Source organism: Hemitrygon akajei, chromosome 14 (assembly GCF_048418815.1).
Source record: "Hemitrygon akajei chromosome 14, sHemAka1.3, whole genome shotgun sequence".
Classification (NCBI taxonomy): Eukaryota; Metazoa; Chordata; class Chondrichthyes; order Myliobatiformes; family Dasyatidae; genus Hemitrygon; species Hemitrygon akajei.
This window is the reverse complement of record NC_133137.1, coordinates 72958541-72984534: the sequence shown is the minus strand read 5'-3', so window position 1 is coordinate 72984534 and position 25994 is coordinate 72958541. Positions and strand designations below refer to the sequence as shown.

Genomic DNA, 25994 nt, shown 5'->3' with positions numbered 1-25994 from the left:
ACAGAATACTAAACAGCAAATCACAAAGATGTCAAAAGAGTCCAGGCATATTCAGCTCAGGAAAGGGAGACAGATTACCTTCCACAAAGGACATTAATTAAATAATTGCTTTGTTTTCTTGACATTACTACAACTTCCAGGAAGTAGCTAATATGGTCTTTATGAATTTGATGGCCTTTTTAGTTTAAGATATAGGAGCAGAATTCGGCCATTTGGCCCATCAAGCCTAATGCACCATACCATCAAGGCTAATCTATTTCCCTCTCAGCCCCATCCTCCTGCCTTTTCCCCATATCCCTTGATGCCGTGACTAATCAAGAATCTATCAACTCTGCTTTAAATATATCCCGTGACTTGGCCTCCACAGCTGCCTGTGGCAACAAATTCTACAGATTCACTACTCTCTGGCTAAAGGAATTCCTCCTCATCTCATTTCTAAAAGTACCCCTCTATTCTGAGGCTGCGTCCTCTGGTCTTAGACTCCCCCACCATAGGAAACATTGTCTCCAGATCTGCTCTGTTGAGGCTTTTCATCATTCAGTAAGATTCAATGAGGTCACCCTTCATTCTTCTGAACTCCAGTGGGTAGAGGCCAAGAGCCATCAAATGCTCCTCATACTCTGAGCTTTTCAATCCCGGAATTATTTTTGTAAATCTCCTTCGAACCCTCTCCAGTGTCAGCATATCCCTTCTTAAATAAGCGGCCCAAAACTGCTCACAATACTCCAAGTTAGGCCGCACCAGATTCTTGACATCACCTGTTGATGGCCACAGCGAAAAACATTTAAACGTCAGCAACTCCAGACCTTCAACACAAAGTGCAAAAAAAGTGCTTTTTCTTCCTGCCTTTACCTGCTATGTACCTCCTTCTTCTTCTGAACAAGGCCTCAATATCTCTCAATAACCAAGGTTCCCTAAGTTTGTTATACTTGCCTTTTAATCTGACAGGAAAATACAAACTCTGTACTCTCAAAATATAAATTACGAAGTACACCCTCACCAGAAAACAACAGGACCCAATTTACACTGGCCATATTCTTTCTGATACCATCAAAATCGGCCTTTCTCCACTTTGGAATCTCAGCCCGAGGACCGGATCTATCCTTTTCCATATTTACTTTGAAACAAATGGAATTATGATCACTAGATGCAAAGTGTTCCCCTACACAAACTTCTGTCACCTAGCCTGTCTCATTCCCTAATAGAAGATCTAGTTTCACACACTCTCAAGTTGGGACTTCTATGTACTGATTAAGAAAACCTTCCTGAACACATCTGACAATCTCTATCCTATCCAGCCCTTTTACAGTATGGGAGTCCCAGTCATCCACTAGAAGTTAAAATATCTACTATCACAACCTTATGTTTCTTGCAAAGGACTGCAAACTCTCTACAATCCTGCTCCTCTAAATTTCATGAACTATTGGGCGGTCTATATTATAATCACAATAAAGTAGTTATCTGTTTCTTATTCCTTAGTTCCACCCATCTAGCCTCTGTAGATGAACTCTCCTCTCTGTCCTGTCTGAGCACTGCTGTGACATGTTCTTTAACTAGTGATGCACCCCTCCCCCTTAAGTTTCCTCCTGTTCTATCACATCTAAAACAGCAGAATCCTGGAACACTGAGCTGCCAGTCCTGCCCCCTCCTGCCACCAAGTGTCACCAGTGGCTACAATGTCTTAATTCCATGTGTTGATCCATGCCCTAAGCTCATCCTATCATACTCGTTGTATTGAAATACACTTAGCGCAGAACATTAATCTCAACATGCTCAATCTTTCGATTCTTGATCTTATATGTTGACTTAAGAACATCTTTCCCCACAACTACTCCACTCTCTGGTCTGGCACACTGGTCCCCAACTCCTTGGAACTCTAGTTTATATGCCTTTCCACCTCCACAACCCCCAGGGAGCTCTAGCAAATCTTCCTGCAATGGTATTAGTCTCCTTCCAATTCAGGTGAAAGCTACCTCTTCTGTACAGGTCCCACCCTCCCTGGAAAAGAACCCAGTGATCCAGCCTCCCTCCTGTACCATCTCCTTAGCTACATGTTCAACTGTATGATTTTCTTCTTTCTGGTCTCACTAGCATATAACATGGGTAGCAGTCCTGAGATAACAACCCTGGAGATCCTGTTCACTCTTAACATACCAAAGTTTCTTTACAGGACCTTCCTACCCATGTCCTCAGTACCGACATGGGCCACAGCTTCAGTCTGCTCCCTCTCCCATTTAAGGCTGCTGCGGATTTGAACTGAAATGTTCCTGAACCTGGCACCTGGAAGGCAACATAGCATTCCCCTAACCAATGAATTTCCTGTCACTACAAATCGCCTTTTCTTCCCTCTTCCTTTCTGATCCAGAGACAAGAGCACAGTGGCTTTCCTCAGCTAGGTCATCCTTCCCAATGGTATGCATGGTGTAAGGGAAACAGCCACAGGGGTTACCTATCCACTTACCCGCTCCTGACAGTCACCCGCTATCTGTGTCCTGCACCTTGAATGTAACTACCTCCCTTTATTGCCAGTCAATCAACTTCCTTGGCTTCCTGAGTGAGCTGGAGTTCATCCAGTTTCTCGCTTAACACAGTGTGTAAGAAGCTGCAGGTGGATGCACTTCTTGTAGGTGTAGTCATCAGGGACACTGAAGATCTCCCTGCCTTCCCACATCCCGCAAGAGGAGCATTCCACTATCCTGCTTGGCATCCCCACTGCTCTAAATGTGCAATAAGAAAGAAAGAAAAATTAAATGAAAAAAAAAATCTTCCTACAGTTTCCATCTCTGCTTGCTGAAGTCTCTTGTGATCCAAAACCTGAAATTTCCACTGTAAAAAAAGCACTGGCCCACTTGCACAATGTATTCGCTTCTCCTCAGTAAAGCTTTGTATCTTGCAACCACACAAAGAATGAAAAATAGTTTTCAATTGAGATGCCATAACCGATTAAACTGTCTTTTGGATTATGGAGAGGAGCCAGTGTGAACTGGATTAGGATCTCAGTTTTATTGATCTCCTGACCCTAATCAACTACACTCTGACACCTACAGCTGAGCTAATATGCCTCCTGTATGTATTTCTATTAAAACTGGAAATTTATGTTGCAAGATGTATGTAGTTAATCAATCACAGATACAACTGAGGAGATCAACAAGAAGCCAGGCAATAAAATAGTTTCCTGTGGCACACAAATCTCCCAGGCGGGCTCATGGAAATTAATTCCTTTTTCAGATTTGACTGATTTTGCTCATAAAACCCCAATAAAGGCTGTGCTATTGAGGTCTTGTGACATAAACTCGATGTAATTCACCAAACGTTGAATTTGAGTTAGCTATTGCACAGGTCACAAAATAGTTACTACAACTTAGCTCATTCATAAAATCATGAAAAACCTAGGTCCTATCCTTACCAACCATCTGCATTCTGAATTAGCTGAAGTCTTTGCTTTCAAGTATGTAGCTCAGACAATAGACATCTTTGCATTCAAAGTTTATATGATCAAATCTGATTGTGAGGCTGAATTTAAAAAGTCGGGTACGGGCCAAATCGCAGTGGTAGGACCTGGTTCTAAGAGTGAGGAGTGACCCAAGGTTTGGATGATTTCAGTGCTGGGCCATATTGAAAAGTTCAGGGTGTCAGGGCCAGAGGCGAGGGGTGGGCTGGCTCAACTGACTGCTACACGAGGTTTACTCATCTCTGTGCTGAACTGAGGCTGTGGCCTGCAACTACTGGGCTCCTGAATCAGCTGCTGTGATGAACTGGCTACGTGGCTGTGGATTCACTTGTGAACTTCAGTTCTGAATGTTATTTGCTTACTTTTATTGTTTTCACAATTTGTTTTTTTTTAATCTACATATTGGGCTTTTGATGGTCTTTTCTTTTAAATGGGTTCAATTGGGTTTCTTTTGTTTTGTGGCTGCCTGAAGGGAGACTAATCTCAAGGTTGTATATAGTATACAGTACATACTTTGATAATAGATGTGCTTTGAACTTTGAGTCTCAGGCAAGAAACTAGAGCAGAAACTCCAGTTTAGCCTGGTGAAGGAGCACAAAGACAAAACATAATGCAGGTGCTAGAACCTAGAACAAAAATCATGATGTAAGAAGAACTTAGTGGGTCAGGTTGAGTCCCAGCATCTGGACTGTTTGAAATTAAGCGAAAACAGATAAGATTCCAGATACCAAAGGACCAAAGGTGTTAAGGGAGAGAGCAAGAATATACTATTAAGATAAGGATCAGCCAGCATCAGTTTGAAAGTTAAAATGGCCCACTCTTAATCCTGCTTCCTTTCTTTCTAACAGCAGACTATCCACACATGATCATATTGTAGCTTGTACATCTCTCAGCAAACTGGCTGCTGTGTTGTCTGCATTAAAACAATGACCACCATGGTAGCAATGAGGTTAGGGTGACGTTATTATAGTTCGGGATGTTGGGGTTTGGAGTTCATTCCTGGCGTCCTGTGTAAGGAATTTGTATGTCCTCCCCTTGGAATGTGTGTGTTTTCTCTAGGTGCTTCTGTTTCCTCCCACAGACCAAAGATCTACTAGTTAGTAGGTTAACTGGTCATTGTAAATATTCCCATGATTAGGCTAGGGTTAAATCAAAAGTTGCTGGGCAGTGCAGCTCGAAGGACAGTAAGTGCCTATTTCACACTATATCCCCGAAATAAAATAAATAAATAAATCACACACTTCATTTTTTTCATTGTTTGGAAACCCTTAGGACATAAAAGGTACTATTAACATTTATCTCGTCCACTTCCCCATCTTTAGAAAATAGCTCAAGTGTTGGTTATAATTTATGTGAAGAATATAGTTGTGGGGTGAGGAAAGTTTAAAAAGGTGGGGAATTTAGAGAAGTTAAAGAGAAAGAACAAAACTTTGTGTGGGATGGTGGTAAGAGAAACAATAATCACAGTATGAGAGAAAGGGACAGGATAGATCGGCAAGAAGAATGCAAATGCAGATTCAATAAAATAGGGAGAACTGGCAAAGAGAAACAGAAAATCAACTGCTCTCTGTCCAAATGAACAGTGCATTGGTAACAAGGTCAATGAAATGATGGCACGAATAGAAATAACAGGCATGGTCTATTAAAGAGTCATGGTTCCATGATGAATTAGAGTGAGAGGTAAGAATGTTGGAGCATCATCATTTGGAATCATCGGAACAAAAGAAAAAGTAAGCAAGGTAGTTTTGTTAGCAACTATTAGGACAAACGTAAAGAAAAATCTTGGCAGAAGATGTAGTCTCAATTTTAAATGGAGATCATAATTATTGAGGGAGAAAAAAACAAATTAGGCCAGATAGAGTAGCTGTAAGCAATGCACCTTGGAGGAGGTTCCATTGAAGTAACTGGAGCTAGCCAGGGCTAATCTATGGATGGCCACCTGAAGGCTTTAAATAGCAACCTACATAGAAGGTTGATCAAGGACCGGACACATGAAATTGTGGCTAATGTACAGCCATGCATTAAGTTGACTACTGGACTGAAAGCAAACAGTGTGAATAAACATATCATTTTCACCTTGACAGGCTGTTGTTAGTGATGTATCAGAGATTGGTGCTTGAACTTAGCTTCACAACATATATCAATTATTTAACCAATATGACAAAGTTTCATCAATCCTTTTCTAAATATATAAGTATTTTTAAAGTTCTAAGTTCAAAGTAAATTTATTATCAAAGTACACATTGTTAGGATGGATTCTGGAGTTATGGTATGTAGCAAATATTAATTTCAACAGCAACCAGCTTTCAGATCTAAACATGGATTGTAGATTGTGTTTAAAATGCAGCCCAGAACAATGATATTCTTGGAGTTTCAGACTGGGGTCAATTGCAAACCAACACTCCATTTGACCTGAGATAGCTGCATATGCATGAATGTAGCCCAGAGTCAATGGTGATTAACATTTATTTTGGGTGTCTGAAATGTTGGTGTCAAGATCATGGTGTTTGAAAATTATACGTAATTCAAAGGAAGCTTTGTAGGAAGACTCTAAAATTGTCCTGCTGTTATCTTTGATCTTTAGCATATAAAAATGTGATGTAATATTGGGCCAGGAGGCCTCTTCTCAGATTGTCTGCAGTGTGATGCCTGCTTGTTTAGCTGAATAAAGACTTCTATATCCATTAGCTTCAGTGTTTCATGGTGACTTCTTTCACAGTCACAACACATATGCCACGATATACATTGTGAAATCCATTTTCTTGCAGATATTCACAGTAAATACAAAGAAATACTAGAGAATCAATTAAAAACTGCACCCAACAAAGCTGGACAAACAACCAATATGCAAAACAGCAGTTGTGCAAATACAAAAAAAAAGATAATAAATAAATAATTAATATCAAGAATATGAGTGCAGAGTCTTTGAAAATGACTCCATAGCTTGTGGAATCAGTTCAGATATGGGCTGAGTGAAGTTATCCCTGTTGTTCAAGAGCCTGATGGTTGACAAATGATAACTGTTCCTGAACATGGAGGTGTGTGACCTGTGCCTCCTAACACAATTAAAAGTTTGCTTATGATACAATTATTGGGGCAGGGCGGTAGCGCAATAGTTAGCACAACACTTTACAATACTCGCGACCTGGGTTCTATTCCTGCCACTGTTGGTACAGAGTTTGTCTGTTCTCCCCCCATGACTGCATGAGTTTCCTCCAGGTGCTCCAGCTTCCTCCCACACTCCAAAGATGTACCAAGTGGTAGGTTAATTGGTCATTGTAACTTGTCCCTGGAGTAGGATAGGGTTAAATTAGGGGATTGCTAGGGAGCGTGGCTCGAAAGGCCGGTACAGCCTATTCCATGCTGTAACAGATTAATAATAATAGTAATAATAAAAGTGGGTGGGACTGAGAGTCAGGAGTAGAATGTAAATAAGCCTCGTGTTTTTATGCAGGTTGAGTGAATGGATATGGACATGCAAAATGCAATTTAATGTGGAAAACACTTGAAAGTATCCACTTTGCTGAAAAAAACAAAAAAAAGTGAGAAAAATAGTGAGAGGTTGGCTAGTATTGCAATTTATAGGGAGCTAGATGTTCTTGTAAACAAATCAATGAAGGCCAACACACAGGTGCAACAAGCAATTGGAAAGACAAATGGCATATTGGCCCTCATTCAAGAGGATTTAAGTACTGGAATAAAGATGTCATACTGCAATTACACTGAACTTTGGTGAGACTGAACCTTGAGACTGAATTCTGTGCACAGCTTTGGTGTCCTTACCTGAATAATAAACAATATACATTACCCATTAGTGTGGCAAGGATTTAATGGACTGGTTTTCCTGAAAGTAGGTTTACCGGATGAAGTGAGATGGCCATTTGCCAGAATGTTTTAGAATGAGAGGAGATTGCAATAAAATATGCAAAATTCTTACAGGGCTTCATAGGCTAAGGAAGATATATGGAGAATGCTTTTACCCCTAGCTGAGGAGATTAGAAGAGGCAATCATCTTCTCAGAATACAGCCTAGGCCAGGGTCCCCAACCTTTTTTTAATGCCATGGACCTCTACTATTAACCGAGGGGTCCATGGATCCCAGATTGGGAACCCCTGGCATAAGCTGTTTTGGACTTAAATGAGTTGAATTGATTCTTATGCACTGTGCGATAAATCTTTGGAACTCCCCACTTGGAGAGTAGTGGAGGCTCCGTCATTGTTCATTTAAGAACAGAGATCAATATACTGTATTTCTGAATATTAATGGAACCAAAGGATTTGGAGATAATGAAGGAAAATGTGATTGAGATAGCAGACATGGACTAGATGGGACAAATGGCCTGTTTCTGTGCTATAGTTTTCTATGACTCTGATCTTGATCAATGAAGGAACAGGCTCCCTGGGCCAAAGTGCCCAGTTTTGCTCCCAGTTTTCAAGTTCTATGTGTTGTGGAGCAGTAGAATGCTGGAGTTTGCAGAACAAAGTTCAAAAGCCAGGACAGTTTTCTGGAGCTATAGAAAATTTAAGCTGATGCCAACACTCTAGCTTTGACAAGTCTAACAACTGAAGCATTGAAGAAATACAGTGCAGTGGTGGGAGGAACGTTACCAGCATCCATGTGAAAGTTAGCTTCATGTCTCTTGATACAACACTGAAAGACCAACATAATACAACTAAGGAAAAATGTCTGTGGGATTCTGAGGCGGAATGTCATTTATTAATATACTGAATGTAACAATATATCCCTTAAGCTTACAATTATTTATTTAGTAATTAAAGTCTTGTATCATTTAGCTGTTAGTATTTGTCATGGGAACCAAAATAATATGCATTTATATATGCTTAGCTTTCACAGCACAAATCCAGATAGCAATGGAAATATTCATGATAATTTATTGTGATTGCAGTCTGACAACTAAATGCTATAAATGAGAAATTATTATATAATCTGTTATCATTATATTCAGAAATGCTGATATGAATTCTAAAGCAAAAATCTGATGAAAACCAGCAAGTAAAATATCCTGCGAGTGATGGCATGAAAGGCAAGATCTATATTATAGACCTGCTGACATACAATATAAGCTCTATATTTTTTAGCCATCTATTTATTTATGTAGCTATCTATTTATTTATCTATTTATTGATTGATTGATTGATTAACTAGTTAATTATTGAGACACAGCGTGGAAAAAGCCATTCTGGCCTTTCGAGCCACACCGTCTAGCAATTCCCTGATTTTAACCCTAGCCTAATCACCGGACAATTTACAATGACCAATTAACCTACCGACCAGTATGTCTCTGGACTGTGGCAGGAGACCAGAGCCTTCAGAGGAAACCCATGTGGTCACAGAAAGAATGTACAAACTCCTTACAGGCAGCAGTGGGAACTGAACCCAGGTTGCTGGTACTGTAAGGCGTTGTGCTATAACCACTATGCTACCGTGCTGCCCCAAACTAATTATTTAATAACAAACACTTCAATTTCACAGTGGATGAATTAAAAATATCTGCAGGAAGAACATTGTCATTTGTCTGTGCCTGAAGGAAACTTGGAGAAAATGGCACATATAATGAAATATGAAGATTTTTATTCGCATTTTAGTGATAACACCTTTGTGCAAAATGTATCCATCAGCAATTTGTGGAATGAGGATTTCTAGCCCCTTTCAACAATCCATTTAGCCACATAAAAATAATCTTCTTCAATCACTAAGTGAAGCAGGAAGGCTAAAAGTTATGTATTTTTATTTGGGGAGCCACTAAAAATGCTATAGCCATAGCTGCTCAGCAGAATGCACAAGCATAAATATCTGTCAGTGTTGACATGGCCAGAGAAATATCCCCTGTCTAAGCTATCTCAAGAAATCCTTCAAAAAAACTTATAGAAAATGGCTTGTGTTATTAACTCAAAGACGGCTTCCACACATAGGTGGCTGAAATAAACCTTGCTACCTTTTATTGTGAGAGAGAAGGCAGCTTCTCCTAACACAGTCCCCGCAATCACTCAACCACAACCTAATATACTGGCTGATACTGCAACAAATTTTGACTGAGTAACAGAAAAGCAATTTACAAGTCAATGCATTTGCATACAGATGTACCAAGTGTAAATGAGCAAAAACAAAAATGTATCTAGTTAAAATCTCAGGCTTAAATTGCTTGCATGCTGCTTTTTAATGTAAAAATCAGGGGATTTGTTTTGTGTCACAAGGAACACACATAAGAAAGCAGATCAATTCTGTTATGTCTTGTAACTTCGAGTTTACTTTAATCGAGGCACACACATATAACGTGATAGCATAATGGCGTAGGCAATTTACATATTTGTACATATTTTATTTGTACACAAATTATTTAAAGTAGAATGCTGAATCAATATATCCATACACACACGTACAAGATTACTCAAATATAACTGAAATATTAAATACACAACAGATTCTACTGTAATGACCACATCTGCATTCAAAGCTGTCAGCAGGAAGAGTGAACATGCTGTTTCATTCTTTATTTCCCTGCATTCATAATTTTTCTACAAAAATTACAATCTGTTTATCTTGCTTTGAATGTTGAAATGGCATTTTTTTTTTCTCAACGCAAGAGATTCTGCAGATGCTGGAAATCTGGAGCAACACTCACAATCTCAGCAAGCCAGGAAGCATATGGAGGGGACTAAACTGTCAACATCTTGAGCCCACACCCTGCATCAGGACTGGGAAGGAAAGGGGGTAAGAAGCCAGATCTTCGCAGAATGGAAATAAGCAGAGAAAAGGGAAGCAATTAGCTCAGTAATTTTGTAAAGTTAGAATAGAAAGTCGATTTATCCATAAGCTACATTCTTACACGCAAGAACAATTTGGCAGATGTGCTTTCTGGCCAGCAGCAAATTTTCATAAACTATATGATAAATAATTGAATGAGAATTCTCGCTATAAATATTACTCTCAGTGCTAGCTGCAGCTTTGCTTCAGTAATAGATAGAGTGCAACTATCCTTGGAGGAATAGTTATTCCAGTATTTGCTGGTTTTGCATTGCCGAGTTCAGAATTTATTTATAATTCCAATTGGTACTGCAGTGGCAATACGGACAAACAATGCCACTGCTAGAGGCGACATGGGGAGTTACTTCGTATCAGGTGCCCCATGATCAAACCAATAACAGCAGTCCAAAATGTCAAAGAAATGTATTCGATCCTTTATTAGCAACACACAAAACATACAGTCTTGAAGTGATGAAAGTTAAAAAGCTAAATCTAGCGATATTAAACAAACTTAAGCAAAGTTAAGCAAATTTAGGGGATTTCAAATGCAATTAAGCCAAGTTAAGCAGTCAACAAAAGATATAACATCTAGTGGTCCCCAGATGTAAACTGTCGAAAACAAAGCAGGAATGCGTAACTTATTCCCTTCACTTTTACCACACCCCCACTCATGTGACTAGTTACCATAATAAACTCGCAACACAGAAAACAATGTAGATAGGAAACAGATGCATGGCTCCCACAGATACTATTCTACATGAAGAAATTTCTATACACTTTGGTTCTAAATGATCAGCTTCACCTCCCTGATGACTGTGTTCTCTCCTTTGAAACACTGTCCCTAATGGCTGACCCCTTGACTTGCCTGCTAGTTCTATACTCTGCATGTGGAAAGAGCTTTTCAAGGTCTATCCTGTTGAGCTCTCTTGTTGCCTTGTACGCTGTAATATGAAAATATGTGGGGCCCCCCCTTGCCAAATCAATGTGCCTTCCATGGGAAATGTTCTTCAAAAGCGTGTTAGAACCTCTCCCACGCTCTGAATGTACTTTTTCATCCCCCCATCATCACTGGGTAGGGAAATGGCAAATGGAATTTAATCTGGGAAAGAGCAAGAAAATACAGTATGCTTGGGGAGCTACCAGCAGACAAGAAGATAAACAGTAAATGCAAGGCTGTTGAATGGAGGGACACAGTCTTTGAAGGGAATGACACAAGGTATCAAGACAGGTCAAAAAAAGTGGTGAAAATGGTTTATGAGATTCTTTCCTTTATTAGCTGATGAACAGAATACAAGAACAAGGAGGTTATGCTAGACAAGTATTCAACATTCGTAAAGGTCAAATAGTGTAAGAGATTACAGTATTTATCGAGATACAGCCCAGAATAGGCCCATCCTTTCCTTCAAGCTTCACCACCTAGCAATCCTAGCCTAATCATGAGACAACTTACAATAACCAATTAACCAACAAACCAGTACATCTTTGAACTGTGGGAGGAAAGCAGAGCACCTGGAGAAAACCAATGCGGTCATGGGTAGAATGTACATACTCCTTATAGAGAGCAGCAGGAATTGATTCTAGGTCACTTGTAAAGCATCGTGCTAACCACTATGCTACCATGCCACCTGGAGCTATGGAATTCTGTGGATAGAAGGCATTAGTTAAAAGAAGAATGATCCATGCCCAAGTGACCAGCATCTCTCTAGTCCTGCCGAAGGATTTTGGCTCAAAGCATTAACTGTACTTTTTTTTTCCATAGATGCTGCCTGGCCTGCTGAGTTCCTCCAGCATTTTGTATGTGTTGCTTAAGTAATAAAGCAGCCTGGGGGATGTTCTAAAATTGTTACCTGATCAAAGTCATCAAATGAGTTTTAACCCTAAAGCCAAACTGTGGCTAAAAATTGTTTTTCTTTAAATAAACACTACAGCAGAACTGAGCTGGCATGATACTTTGTACTTCTCTTACTCAAAATGTTGCAACATATTTCAAAGATAATTAACAAATAATATTTATGCTGGCCTGCTTTTTTATTTCTACATGGACATTTTATCGGTGCCATATCCTAAGCTAAAAAATTGATGACTAACATGGATGACATGATCAGATCCACCAGAGCAGAGATTTACAACCCGAGGTCTATGGACCCTTCAGTTAATGGTAGAGGTTCGTGGCATAAATGGCAGGATGGCTTACTGAAACAAAAAGCCATAACTTAATGAATCAATGCATAAAACTGTTCCTGGATGTTTTCTTATTTGCTTATTTTAGACTGTAAGATGTTGAGGACAATGTTTGTGAAATTCTTTTTCCAGCTTAAGCTTCAAGGTTTTTTTTATTTAGCAGCTTTAAAGTATACTTTGCATGCTAATCTTTTTTTTATAGAAAATTTTATAGTTTCCAAACATTTTTCCTTCTCATCTCAGCTCTCCTATAGTCACCCTGTCACTGCATCCACTAATAACAAATTAACTGCATTCAAAGTTCAAAGTAAATGTTATTATCAAAGTACATACATATCACCATATACAACCCTGAGATTCATTTTGTTGTGGGCATACTCAATAAATCCATAGAGTAGTAACTATAACCAAATCCAGTGGAAGATCACCCAACTAGGGCATTTAACCAGAGTGCAGAAGACAACAACTATGCAAATATATAAATAAGGAACAATAATATGAATAAATAAATAAAAAATATTGAGAACATGAAATGAAGTGTCCTTGAAAGTGAGGCCATAAGTTTTTGAAACAATTCAATGCTGGGACAATTGAAGTTGAGTGCAATTATCCTTTTTGCTCAAGAGACTGATGGTTGAGGGGTAATAGCTCTTCCTGATCCTGGTGGTGCATTCCTGAGGCTTCTGTTCTTTTTTCCTAATGGCACAGTGGGAAGAGAGCATGTCCTGGGTGACAGGGCTCCCTGATGATATGGTCTGGGCATTCCACAATCTCAATGGAGAATCAGCAGCCAGCAACACTGAGGTATTCTGGTAATGGATGGGTATGGTTGTCCAATGGAGAGGCAAACAGAGCAAATACATCAAATGTAATTGCATTTTCATTCATTTTTAGAATCTTTTTATTGATATATAATCTTCAACAGCTATAAAATGATACAAAACTTCAACAGTTTAATATGTATACAATTAATAAAGCGGAAGAAAAAAACTGATCTTAAAATATAAAAATGGAAAAAAAAATTATATATAGGAAAAAGAAGGGAAACCCACCCCCCCCATCTAACTAGGAAAAACCCCCACTAACTACAAAAAAAAAACACCCATTAGGAATCAACCCCCCGGAGCAATACATTTGACCATCATCTAAATATATATATATAAAAAAAGTCATCAACTGCCATTTCATATTTATAAAAAAATAAAATTGGAAGGATACCATATAACTTAATTCAAATTAAATTATAATATTTAGATAGATAGATAGATAGATACTTTATTCATCCCCATGGGGAAATTCAACTTTTTTTCCAATGTCCCATACACTTGTTGTAGCAAAACTAATTACATACAATACTTAACTCAGTAAAAAATATGATATGCATCTAAATCACTATCTCAAAAAGCATTAATAATAGCTTTTAAAAAGTTCTTAAGTCCTCCTGTCCATTCCTGACACACCCCACTATGGCCGTGTCATCAGCGAACTTCTGCACATGGCAGGACTCCGAGTTATATTGGAAGTCAAATGTGTACAAGAACCCCATCTTCTCTCAAAATCAAATCGAGGATCAAAAATTCTACTTCTAATTTTTTCCAAACTAAGACATAACATCACTTGAGAAAACCATTCAATTAATGTAGGGGAAGAAATATCTTTCCATTTTAATAAGATAGCCCTTCTTGCCAGTAGGGTAACAAACTGAGTTTGTTCAGTTTCGTAATTTTTAAAAAAAATTTTAAACAATTTAAGTTATCTAGTTTTTATATTGAAACTTCTCATTTAAACCTTCAACCACTGAACCCATTTTTCTTCTATGGAAAAATAAAGGAATTCATTCTTTTACAGATTTATTTTGTGATGGTCGATTGATGACTTTTGAGGAGTTAATTAACAAATATTCTCTCACTCATACACATTTTTGCAATATTTTCAGGTTAGACATTTTTTACAACAATATTTACCTAAGTTTCCATATTTACAAGAATCTGATTTGTTGGATACCATTTTGAAATTGAATCCCTTAGTGAAAGGTTCCATTAGTAGAATTTATAATTTATTTTTGTTACAAAAAGAGAACCTATCACTAAAGATTAAACAAGTTTGGGAGAGGGAACTTAATATGACCTTTGTTAATGAAGATTGGCTTCGAGTTTTGAAAAACGTAAATTCTTCTTCTGTATGTGCCAACCATTGTTTAATTCAATTTAAAATTGTACACCGTTATTACTTAACAAGGGAGAGACCATCTAAAATATTTCCTAGTATAGATGACTATTGGGATAAATGTAAAACTGAAGTAGCTACTTTGTCACATATGTTCTGGTCATGTTCTGCATTAAAATCGTTCTGGAAATCTTTATTTTCTACGATCACTAAAGCTTTGAAAATTAATTTACAACCTAATAGATTGACTGTTCTATTTGGAATAGTTCCGCGTCATGTAATCACATCGCATTTGTTACAAATGTAATTGTATGATACTAAATTAAAGCTTCTAACACAAGCATTGGCTGATGCGGAGATGCATCCTAGGATGTGCTGGGACACATCAACAGTGATATAAGCTGGGGTCATCAGGTGACCCAGCCAGGGGTCATCAGGCCCCAGGATCATTGGTCCACAGGTCACACCTCTTGATCCAGAGCCAAACGGGGCCTCCGTGATGGCCCTGACTCTTTGCAGCCAATGCTCAGCAGAACAAGCAGCCAGCAAAACATCTACAGCCCACTTCTATAAGCTCACATTGTGCCCTCCATCCCTGTCTCTGGCACTGCTCTACTAGCTCCCGGTATATGCAATATTTGTTAAATTTGTTAAATTTAAGGTGCAACAACCTCCAAAATGTAATGGTTCATTTGCCTAGTTAACAGTACAGTGAAAAAGATTCCTTTAAAAATGACAAGATGATCAGGAGATGGATAAATTAAGAGACCATTCTTCCACTCAATGCACAAGGTATATTTCTTGAGCTATGCATCATGGGTAAGAAGGCTGTGAAATGGAAGGGGAAAATGCTTATTATTGAGGTGATGCTGCAAGAAGGATCTGGAAAGTAGCAGAGTTTATTCTTATTAATAATAAACTTAATGAAATTGGCAAATGAAATCATTTTGTTGCCTTTTTTGGTCCTTACATGAATAAGATAACTGCGGATTAGCTATAATGCACTGCTACAGGGAAAAAAAAGGTGCAGGATTAGAAGGCCATAGTCATCTCTTCACTTCAGAACGATATTTTGTGTTTTTGCATACAGAATCGCAGAGAGAAAAGGGCCAATAGTCAATTTAAAAAATAAAATTCTATTTTAAGAACAGTACTGAATATTCTGGTGCGGTTTCTCCTAAATACACACGCATTCCTATTTGACTGCTATATTTCTGAGATGTTGATGTATATTTAGTATTTTTTCATACAGTATTAAATTAAGTTTAGTTTAATGGGACATTGCTGTTTAACTTTTTGCTAAAATATTATGAGAGTGGCCCACTGTGGTTTACTTAACTTGCTCTCTCGTCAAGCATCACCCAAGTGCCACTGAAACAAGTGGCTGGACATGCAGTATTGACCATGGCATGCCAATACAGTTCACCTCCTTATACCTACAGTATATCTGCTTCATATCTTCATATCTTATTTTCACATTTCTTCAATTATTGTTTCTACTCTCATTTGAACGCCATAAATGCAATTGTCCCGCTAATAAGCACAAGAGAACCTGTTTCTACTACTGATCGGCACGATTTGTGGATTGGATTTGTTTTTAGAGGACTCTGTAGTTCGTGTTATATGTGCTTTTGGTTACTCATTATTTTAGTGCTGTTTTGCTTCATTTTCATTGGGCAGACCAGCTCTGTGGCCTGCAGTCAATGACTGACACAGCGCCAAATTGAACTGAACTAAACTGAACTTTCCCAGTCTATTTCAAGGACTCTGTGCTTTGAGGCTTAATATCATACATGTCATTCGCTCGCTTGCTTTCCATTTAGACCACAACACCATAAGATATAGGAGCAGAATTAGGCTATTTGGCCCATCGAGTCTGCGCTGCATTTTATCATGGATGATCAAATGTTTCTCTCAGCCCCATTCTCCTGCCTTCTCCCCGTATCCCTTCATGCTTGACCAATCAAGAATCTATCAACCCCTGCCTTAAATATTCTGTAGATACAGACTTGGCCTCCACAGCTGCCTGTGACAACAAATTCCATAGATTCACCATTCTCTGGCTAAAGAAATTCCTCTTCATCTCCGTTCTGAAAGGCCGCCTCTCTATTCTGAGGCTGTGTCCTCTGGTCTTAGACTCTCCTGCCATAGGAAGCATCCACTCCACATCAGCTCTATCAAGGCCTTTCACCATTCACAGACAAGAGAAAATCTGCAGATGCTGGAAATCCAAGCGACACACACAAAATGCTGGAGGCACTCAGTGGGTCAGACAGCATCTATGTAAAATAGTACAGTCGATGAGGAGTAGATTTAAAGGGTGGAGGGAGGGCAGGGAGAAACACAAGGTGATTCAACAGGGTTCAATGAGGTCACCCCTTATTCTTCTGAATTCTAGTGACTACAGACCCAGGGCCATCAAACGCTCTTCATATGACAAGTCATTCAAGCACAGAATCATTTTTGTGAACCTCCTTTGAACCATCTGCAGGTTCAGCACATCTTTTCGAAGACAAAATGCCCAAAACTACTCATGATACTTCAAGTGATGCCCCACGAGTGCTTTATAAAATTTCAACATTACATCCTTGCTTTTATATTCTAGCCCTCTTCAAATGAATGCTAATATTGCTTTTTTCTTCCTCACCACAGTTGTGACCAGCAAATTAACCTTTAGGGATTCTTGCACAAGGACTCTTAAGTCCCTTTGTACCTCAGTTTTTTGCATTTTCCCTCCATTTATAAAATAGTCAACCCTTTCATTTCTTCTACCAAACTGCATGACCACACACATCCTGACACTGTATTCCACCTGTCGTTTCTCTGCCCGATCTCCTAATCTGTCAAAGTCTTTCTTTAACCTTTCTACTTCCTCAAAACTACCTGCCCCTCCACCTGCCTTTGTATCATCTGCAAATCATTAACATATAAAGTAAAAAGAATTGGTCCCAACACAGACCCTGAGGAAGACCACTAGTCACTGGCAACGAACTGAAAAGGCTCTCTTTATTCCCACTCTTTGCGTCCTGCCTGTCAGCTGCTCCTTTATCCAAGCTAGAATCTTTCCTGTTAATACCATGGGCTCCTAGCTTCTTAAGCAGCCTTATGTGTGGCACCTTGTCAAAGGCCTTCTGAAGATCCAAGTACACAACATCAACCGATTCTCTTGTCTATCCTGCTTGTTATTTCTTAAAAAAATTCCAACTGATTTGTCAAGCAAGATTTTCCCTGAGGAGACCATGCTGACTATGGCCTATTTTATCTTGTACTTCCAAGTACCCTGAAACCACATCCTTTACAAACAACTCTAACATTTTCCCAACCTCTGAAATCAGACTCACTGGCCTAAAATTTCCTTTCTTCTGCCTCTCTTCCTTCTTGAAGAGTACAGTGACATTTTCAAATCTTTCGGAACTATTCTGGAATCTTAGTGGTTCTTGAAAGATCATAACTAACGCCTCCACAATCACTTCAGCCATCTCTTTCAGAATCCTGGGGTGTAAACCATCTGGTCCAGGTGACTTATCTACCTTCAGATCTTTCAGTTTCCCAAGAATCTTCTTCCTAGTAATGGTAACTTTACAAACTTCATGACCCCTGATACGTGGAACTACCACCAAACTGCTAGCATCTTCCACAGTGAATACTGATGCAAAATAGTTATTCAGTTTTATTTGCCATTTCCTTGCATCCCCCCCACCCCATCACTACCTCTTTAGCACAGTTTTGCAGTAGTACTCTTGCCTCTTTTTTAAACTTTGTGTCTGAAGAAACTTTAGGTTTCCTCTTTAATATTATTGGTTTGCTTACTTTTATATTCCATCTTTACCCTTTTAGTGACTTTCAGTTGCCTTCTGTTGGTATTTGAAAGTTTCCTAATCCTCTAACTTCACACTAATTTTGCTCTATAATATGGCTTCTCTTTGGCTTTTATGTTGGCTTTGACTTCTCTTGTTAGCCACAGTTGGGTCATTTTGCCTTTAGAGTGCTTCTTCCTCTTTGGGATGTGTATATCCTGTGCCTTCTGAATTGCTTCCAGAAATTCCAGCCATTGCTTCTCTTCCATGATCCTGGCCAATGTGCTATTCCAATCAATTCTGGCCATCTCCTCTCACGTTTCTGTAATTTCTTTTACTCCACTGTAATAATGATATATCTGACTTTAGCTTCTCGTTCTCAAAATTCAGAATGAATTCAATCATATTCCAATCTCTTTCCTCTAAGGGTTTTTTTTTACCTTAAGCTCTCCAATCAATTCTGGTTCATTGCACAATGCCCAATCCAAAACAGCTGATCTCCTAGTGAGTTCAACGATGAGGTGCTCTAAAAAGCCATCTCATAGGCATTCTGGAACCTCCTTTACTTGGAATTCAGCATCAACCTGATTTTCCCAATCTACCTGCATATTGAAATCCCCTATGACTACTGTAGCATTGTCTTTTTGGAATGCAATTTCATTATCCCATTACAATTGTACACCACTCCTCACTACTCTTTGGCAGTCTGCATACAACTCCCATCAGTGTCTTTTTATCCTTGCAGTTCCCTCACTCGATTAACACCTTCTGACCCAAGTCAACTCTTTCTAATGATTTGACTTCATTTTTTACCAATAGAGAAATGCCATGCCCTCTGCCTTCCTGCCTGTCCTTTTGATACAATGTGTATCGATGGATGTTAAATTCCCAGCTAAAATTTTCTTTCAGCCATGATTCAGCGATGCTACAACATCATACATGCCAATCTGAAACTGTGCTACAAGTTCATCAACCTTATTCCATATACTGCGTGCATTTAAATATAACTCCTTCAGTCTTCTATTCAGCCTTTTCAATTTTATTTGCCTTTTATGTAGCGACTCATCCTTTTGAATGCAATTTTGACCTATCATCGGCCTCTCCTTGCTGAGAGTCTCACTACATATCGCCTCTGTTTGTAAACCACCTACCTCATCTTCAGCACTAGCACTCTGGTTCCCATCCCCCTGCCAAATTAGTTGAACCCCACCCAGGCAACTCTAGCCAACCTGCCTGCAAGGATATTGGACCCCCTTGGGTTCAGGTGTAACCCGCCCCTCTGTACAGATCATATCTTCCCAAGAAAAGATCCCAAAGATCCATAAATCTGAACCCCTGCCCCCTACACCAGTTGCTCAGCTAGGCACTCACCTGCCAAATCATCCTATTCTTACCCTCACTGGCATGTGGCATAGGCAGCAATCCAGAGATTGATATGCTGGAGGTCCTGTTTCTCAGCTTTTTACATAGCTCCCTAAGATTGCTCTTAAGGACCTCCTCACTCTGTCTACCTATGCCATTGGTGCCAATGTGCACCAAGACTTCTGCCTGCTCACCCTCGCCTTTGAGAATGCCATGGACCTGATCCAAGATATCCCTGATCCTGGCACCAGGGAGGCAACATACCATCTGGACATCTCTATCGCGCCCACTCAACCTCGTCTCTGTTCCACTAATTAAGGAATTTCCTGTCAACACTGTAGTCTTCTTCACTTCTCTGCCTTTCTGAGCTACAGCACCAGACTCAGTGCCAGAGACCCAGTCACTGTGGTTCCCCTGTTAGGCCGACCTCTCAATAGAATCTAAAGTTGTACACTTATTATTGAAGAGAATTGCCACAGGGTAGAAACATAGAAACATAGAAAACCTACAGCACAATACAGGCCCTTTGGCCCACAAAGCTGTGCCGAACATGTCCTTACTTTAGAAATTACCTATGGTTACACATAGCCCTTTATTTTCCTAAGCTCCATGTACCTATCCAGGAGTCTGTTAAAAGACCCTATCATATCCGCTTCCACCACAGTCGCCGGCAGCCCATTCCATGCACTCACCACTCTCTGAGTAAAATCTTACCACTGATGTCTCCTCTGTACCTACTTCTAAGCACCTTAAAACTGTGCCCTCTCGTGTTAGCCATTTCAACATTGGGAAAAAGCCTCTGACTATCTACACCATCAATGCCTCTCATCATCTTACGCACAAGGGTACTCTGCACTAGCTGTGCATTTCCCTTCTTTCTCTTGACCAGTCATCCAGTTACCTGTCTCCTGCAACCTAGGGGTAAATACCTGATGCACCATCAATAACTCTCAGAGACGGGAAGCTACGATAGGCTTTTATTAGCTGCAAGAGACCACGATTAGCAGCAAGAGACCACCACACAACATCCTGGAGACTGAGGGAGGAGCAGTGCCTCCAATCGCCTTTATACAGGGGTCTGTGGGAGGAGCCACAGGAGCAGTCAGCAGAGGGGCGTGTCCAGACAGGTATATGTAGTTCACCACATTCACCCCCCCCCTTTGTTTTAAAAGAGAGTCCCCATGGGGCGAAGTTTCTTACAAGTATATTTACAGGTTAAGTCTATCAGGCGGTCGAGTCTGTCGCTGTGATCTACGTAGCACCGGTGGTGATTGCACCGGTGACGGTGGTTGTGTTGGCTCCGGCCTGACTTGAGGTGTCAGCCCGTTAGGCGTCAGTAATCCCTCATGCGTGTGCGAGGCGCCCGGTATAGGAGTGTCGTGAGGAGTCTGTGTAGGGCTTGGTGTGCGCGGTGTCTCGTGGGTATACACCTCGGTGGGTACGGGGTTCATAGTCACCGTGGAGTGTTCGGGGTAGGGGTCTGCTGCTCCTGCGGGCGTCAGGTTGCGGACGGAGACCGTGTCCTCCCGCCCATCAGGTAAGACCACGTAGGCATACTGGGGGTTCGCATGAAGTAGTGAACCCTCTCGACCATCGGGGAGTATTTATTGCTCCTCGCATGTTTCCGGAGCAGCACTGGCCCTGGGGACGTCAGCCAAACCGGTAGGGTGGTCCCAGTGGCAGACTTCCTGGGAAAAGAAAAGAGTCGCTCATGAGGGGTGGCATTGGTGGACGTGCATAACAGGGAGCGGATGAAGTGGAGTGCCTCAGGGAGGACCTCCTGCCAGTGAGAGACTGGCAATCCCTTTGACTTAAGGGCTAAGAGTGTGGCCTTCCACACCGTGGCATTCTCCCTCTCCACCTGTCCATTTCCCCGGGGATTGTAACTCGTGGTCCGACTAGTAGCAATACCCCTAGCCAGCAGGTACTGGCGCAGCTCATCACTCATAAAGAAGGACCCTCTATCACTGTGGATATAGCAGGGATATCGGAACAGAGTGAAGAGCTGGCGCAGGGCTTTTATGACGGACGTGGCAGTGGTATCGGGGCAGGGGATGGCAAAGGGGAACCGCGAGTACTCGTCAATTATGTTGAGAAAGTAGACATTGTGGTCGGTGGAGGGAAGGGGACCCTTAAAGTCAACACTCAGTCGCTCAAAGGGGCGGGTGGCCTTGATAAGTTGTGCCTTGTCAGGACGGTAGAAGTGCGGTTTGCACTCAGCGCAGACTTGGCAGTCCCTGGTCATTGTCCTGATGTCCTCAAGGGAGTAAGGCAGGTTCCGGGCTTTCACGAAATGGTAAAATCGGGTGACCCCCTGGTGGCAAAGATCTGCATGGAGGGCGTATAGCTGGTCCAGCTGTGCACTGGCACACGCTCCCCGGGATAGGGCATCAGGGGGCTCATTGAGCCTTCCAGGCCGGTACAGGATATCATAGTTGTAGGTGGAGAGTTCCATTCTCCACCGCAAAATTTTATCATTTTTGATTTTGCCGTGCTGTTGGTTGCTGAACATGAACGCAACTGAGCACTGGTCGGTCAGCAAGGTGAACCTTTTGCTGGCGAGATAGTGCCTCCAGTGCCTAATAGCTTCCACTATGGCCTGGGCTTCTTTCTCCACCGTGGAGTGCCGAATTTCAGGGCCTTGAAGGGTACGAGAGAAGAATGCTACCGGCCTTCCTGCCTGATTGAGGGTAGCAGCCAACGCGAAGTCGGAGGCGTCACTCTCTACTTAGAAGGGAATGGGTCTCGTCCACCGCATGCATCGTTGCTTTGGCAATGTCCCCTTTAATGCGGCTGAAGGCCGTGCGGCCCTCGGCAGAGAGGGGAAATGCGGTGGACTTGACTAGGGGGCGGGCCTTGTCTGCATAATGGGGGACTCATTGGGCGTAATAGGAAAAGAAGCCCAGGGACCGTTTGAGGGCTCTGAGGGTGGTGGGAAGAGGGAGTTCCAACAGGGGGCGCATACGGTCGGGGTCAGGGCCAATGACCCCGTTCTCCATGACATACCCAAGAATAGCAAGTCGGGTGTTTCCGAACACACGCTTGTCCCTGTTATAGGTAAGGTTAAGAGCTTTGGCTGCTTGGAAAAATCGTTGGAGGTTAGTGTCGTGATCCTGCCAGTCATGACCGCAGATGGTGATGTTATCCAGATACGGGAACGTGGCCTTCAGTTGGCACTGGTCCACCATCCGGTCCATTTCCCTCTGGAAGACAGAGATACCATTCGTGACACCGAAGGGGACGCGCAGGAAGTGATAGAGCCTGCCGCCCGCCTCGAAGGTGGTGTAGGGGCAGTCCTCCGGGCGGATGCGGAGCTGATGGTAAGTGGATTTCAGGTCTATGGTCGAGTACACCTTGTACTGAGCTATCTGATTGACCATATCCGCAATGCGGGGTAGGGGGTACACGTCAAGCTGCGTGAACCTATTGATGGTCTGGCTATATTCCACGACCATCCTATTTTTCTGCCCGGTTTGAACAACAACCACCTGGACCCTCCAGGGACTTGTGCTTGGCTCAATGATCCCCTCCCTGAGCAGCCGCTGCACCTCCAACTGAATGAAGGTCCTGTCCCCCACGCTGTACCTCCTGCTTTTAGTTGCCACAGGTTTACAGTCGGGGGTCAGGTTGGCGAACTGCAGTGGGGGAGGGATCTTGAGGTTGGAGAGGCTGCAAGTGGTGTCAGTAGCGTGGCTGTCGGCATGGTGCAGGGTGGGATGTGTGGGTCGGTGTGTGTGTGTGTGGTCAGTAGCGGGGTATATGACGAGGTCCCACAAAACTGAGGATTTCTGACAGTGATTGGTGGGATGGGCCCGTCATACTCCATTGTCACACTTTTCAGGTGGCTCTGGAAGTCCAGCCCCAATAGCACAGGGGCACACAGTTGAGGCATGATCAGTAACGCAAAGTCCCGATATTCTGTGCCCTGCACCACCAATGTCACTACACAACTTCCCCGGATGTCTGCGGAATGCGATCCAGAAGCCATGGTGACCCTCTGGCTTACCGGCCGTGTCACGAATCTGCAGTGTTGCACTGTGTCCGGGTGAATAAAACTCTCAGTGTTGCCCGTGTCAAACAGGCAGCTAGTCCTGTACCCCTCCATCAGGATGTCCATCATTGACCTTGCAAGCTGGTGTGGAGCGCTTTGGTCGAGGGTTACGGAGGCCAAAGTTGAATTGCCGTCTTGGTGCCCGGTAAGCACCTGTGGGTCGGAGGCGGGGCGAGGTGGCACCAACGAGGCGGGCAGGCAAGATGGCGGCGACCAAGATGGCGACCCCCATGCCTCGCACGTGGCGCTGTTTGACCCCGCTCGTGGTTTAGACTTACAGGCCTTGACGAAGTGGCCCTTCTTTCCACAGCTGGAGCAGGTAGCTTTTCGGGCCGGGCAGCGATTTCGGGGGTGCTTTTCGAGTCTGCAGAAGTAACACTGCGCGGACTTGCGACTGGCAGGAACCGTGGTCGATTCGCCGAAGGGTTGCGGGGAGTTCACGGACTCACGACTGGCAGCAGCCGAGGTCGATTCGCCGGCGGGTGGCGGGGTCTGCAGTGTCCACGGGACCGGCGGGAGATCTCGCGGCTGGACAGCGTCAGCGTTGTGCAGAGCAGCCTCCAGCGTGTTGGCTAGCTCGATCGCCAACTGTAAGGTAAGATCGGCGTTTTCCAGCAGCTGCTGGCGCACGTACACTGACCTGATCCCCGTAACAAAGGCGTCTCTTACTAGCAGCTCCGCATGTTCCGCCGTCTGTCCCCTGCAGTCGCAGGCCCGCATGAGTGTCTGTAGGGTCCGGACAAACTCAGCACTCGACTCTCCGGCCCGCTGCCGCCGTGTCGCTAAGCGATGTCTTGCGTAGACGGAGTTCACCGGCTGCAAGTACTGTCTTTTGAGGGCGTCCAGTGCCCCTTGGTAGGTCGGCAGGTCTCTGATGAGGGAGTACACTCGCGGACTGATCCTGGAGAGGAGGACTCTGTGCATGATAGCAGGCTCAGTCACGCGAATCTCTTCCAGGTACGACTGGAAGCAGGAGACGGGAGGCAATGATAGCCTTTTATTAGCTGCAAGAGACCACGATTAGTAGTAAGAGACCACCACACAACATCCTGGAGACTGAGGGAGGAGCAGTGCCTCCAACCGCCTTTATACAGGGGTCTGTGGGAGGAGCCATAGGAGCAGTCAGAGCAGAGGGGCGTGTCCAGACAGGTATATGTAGTTCACCACATTACCTCCCTGTAGCTCCCGGCTATCACTCCCTCATTCTCCTATACGAGACGAAGATCATCGAGCTGCAGCTCCAGTTCTTTAATATGTTCTCTCAGCAGCTGCAGCTCAGTGAACCTGGTGCAGATGTGTTCATCCAGGAGACTAAGATACCCCAGACTTCCTATATCCCACACAGAGTACAAAACACTGCCCCTGGGACCCTTCTCACTGATCTACTATGCCCTAACCGACGAGGAATGAACAAATAAGGACAGAACGAGAATAACTTACAAAACGATGTACCTCACCCAGACCTGATTTCGCCTAATGATGATGAGCCAAAGCCACTCTAAACAGTGGCACACTCGGAAGAATGGTCACTCTGCTGGCAACTGTGATATTTCAATTGGCCCCTTCCAATGAATCCTTCTTGCTGATCGGCCGCTCCTCAACTTGGACAACCTGCCGCAAAACTCTGCCTTCGAAATATCAATCGCACTCTGATTAAAAGGAAGCTCTTCATGCAGCCCTGGTGTGGCTTTGTCCAATTTGTTCTTTCTTTTTGTGCATTGGGTGTTTGGTGTTTCCTTGAACGGGTCTAGCGGGGGTTTCTTCGTTTCATGGCTGTCTACGGGTAGACAAGTCTCAGGGTTGTATACTGCATACATTCTTTGAGAATAAATGTACTTTGAACCTTTGATTATCACGTAGGTCACTCAATCATGAAAACAGTGACAGCAGACTTAGGCGATTTTGTGCTGACAACAGTGGGAGAAATCCATTCTTGAGTAAGTTCCATTCTGTATTTGGCCTGAAGGTTTATCCAGGTTATACAAATCACAACGGAGCAAGATTTACTTGGTGCTTTAGATACAGAAACTGCCTGCATCTAGAGAAATGTGAACAGCTCTGTACTGTGCAGCAAATAATTTTGAGGAGCTATGAATGTCAGTTTCTAATTTTCTAACAATTCAGTCCAATATTTACAGCCTCAAGTTTTCACAGCTCGAACTCATTCTGACCTATACTCTTCTAACTTGCAGCACACTATTCACCAGGGTCTACCCTTAGG

The 25994-nt window shown here is 42.4% G+C and overlaps 1 protein-coding gene across 5 annotated transcripts in view; it reads right to left on the bottom strand.

The window, feature by feature from the left end:
* Window positions 1-25994, bottom strand: part of tafa5a (TAFA chemokine like family member 5a) — a 778752-nt gene that overhangs the window by 269577 nt on the left and 483181 nt on the right. The window lies entirely within an intron of this gene.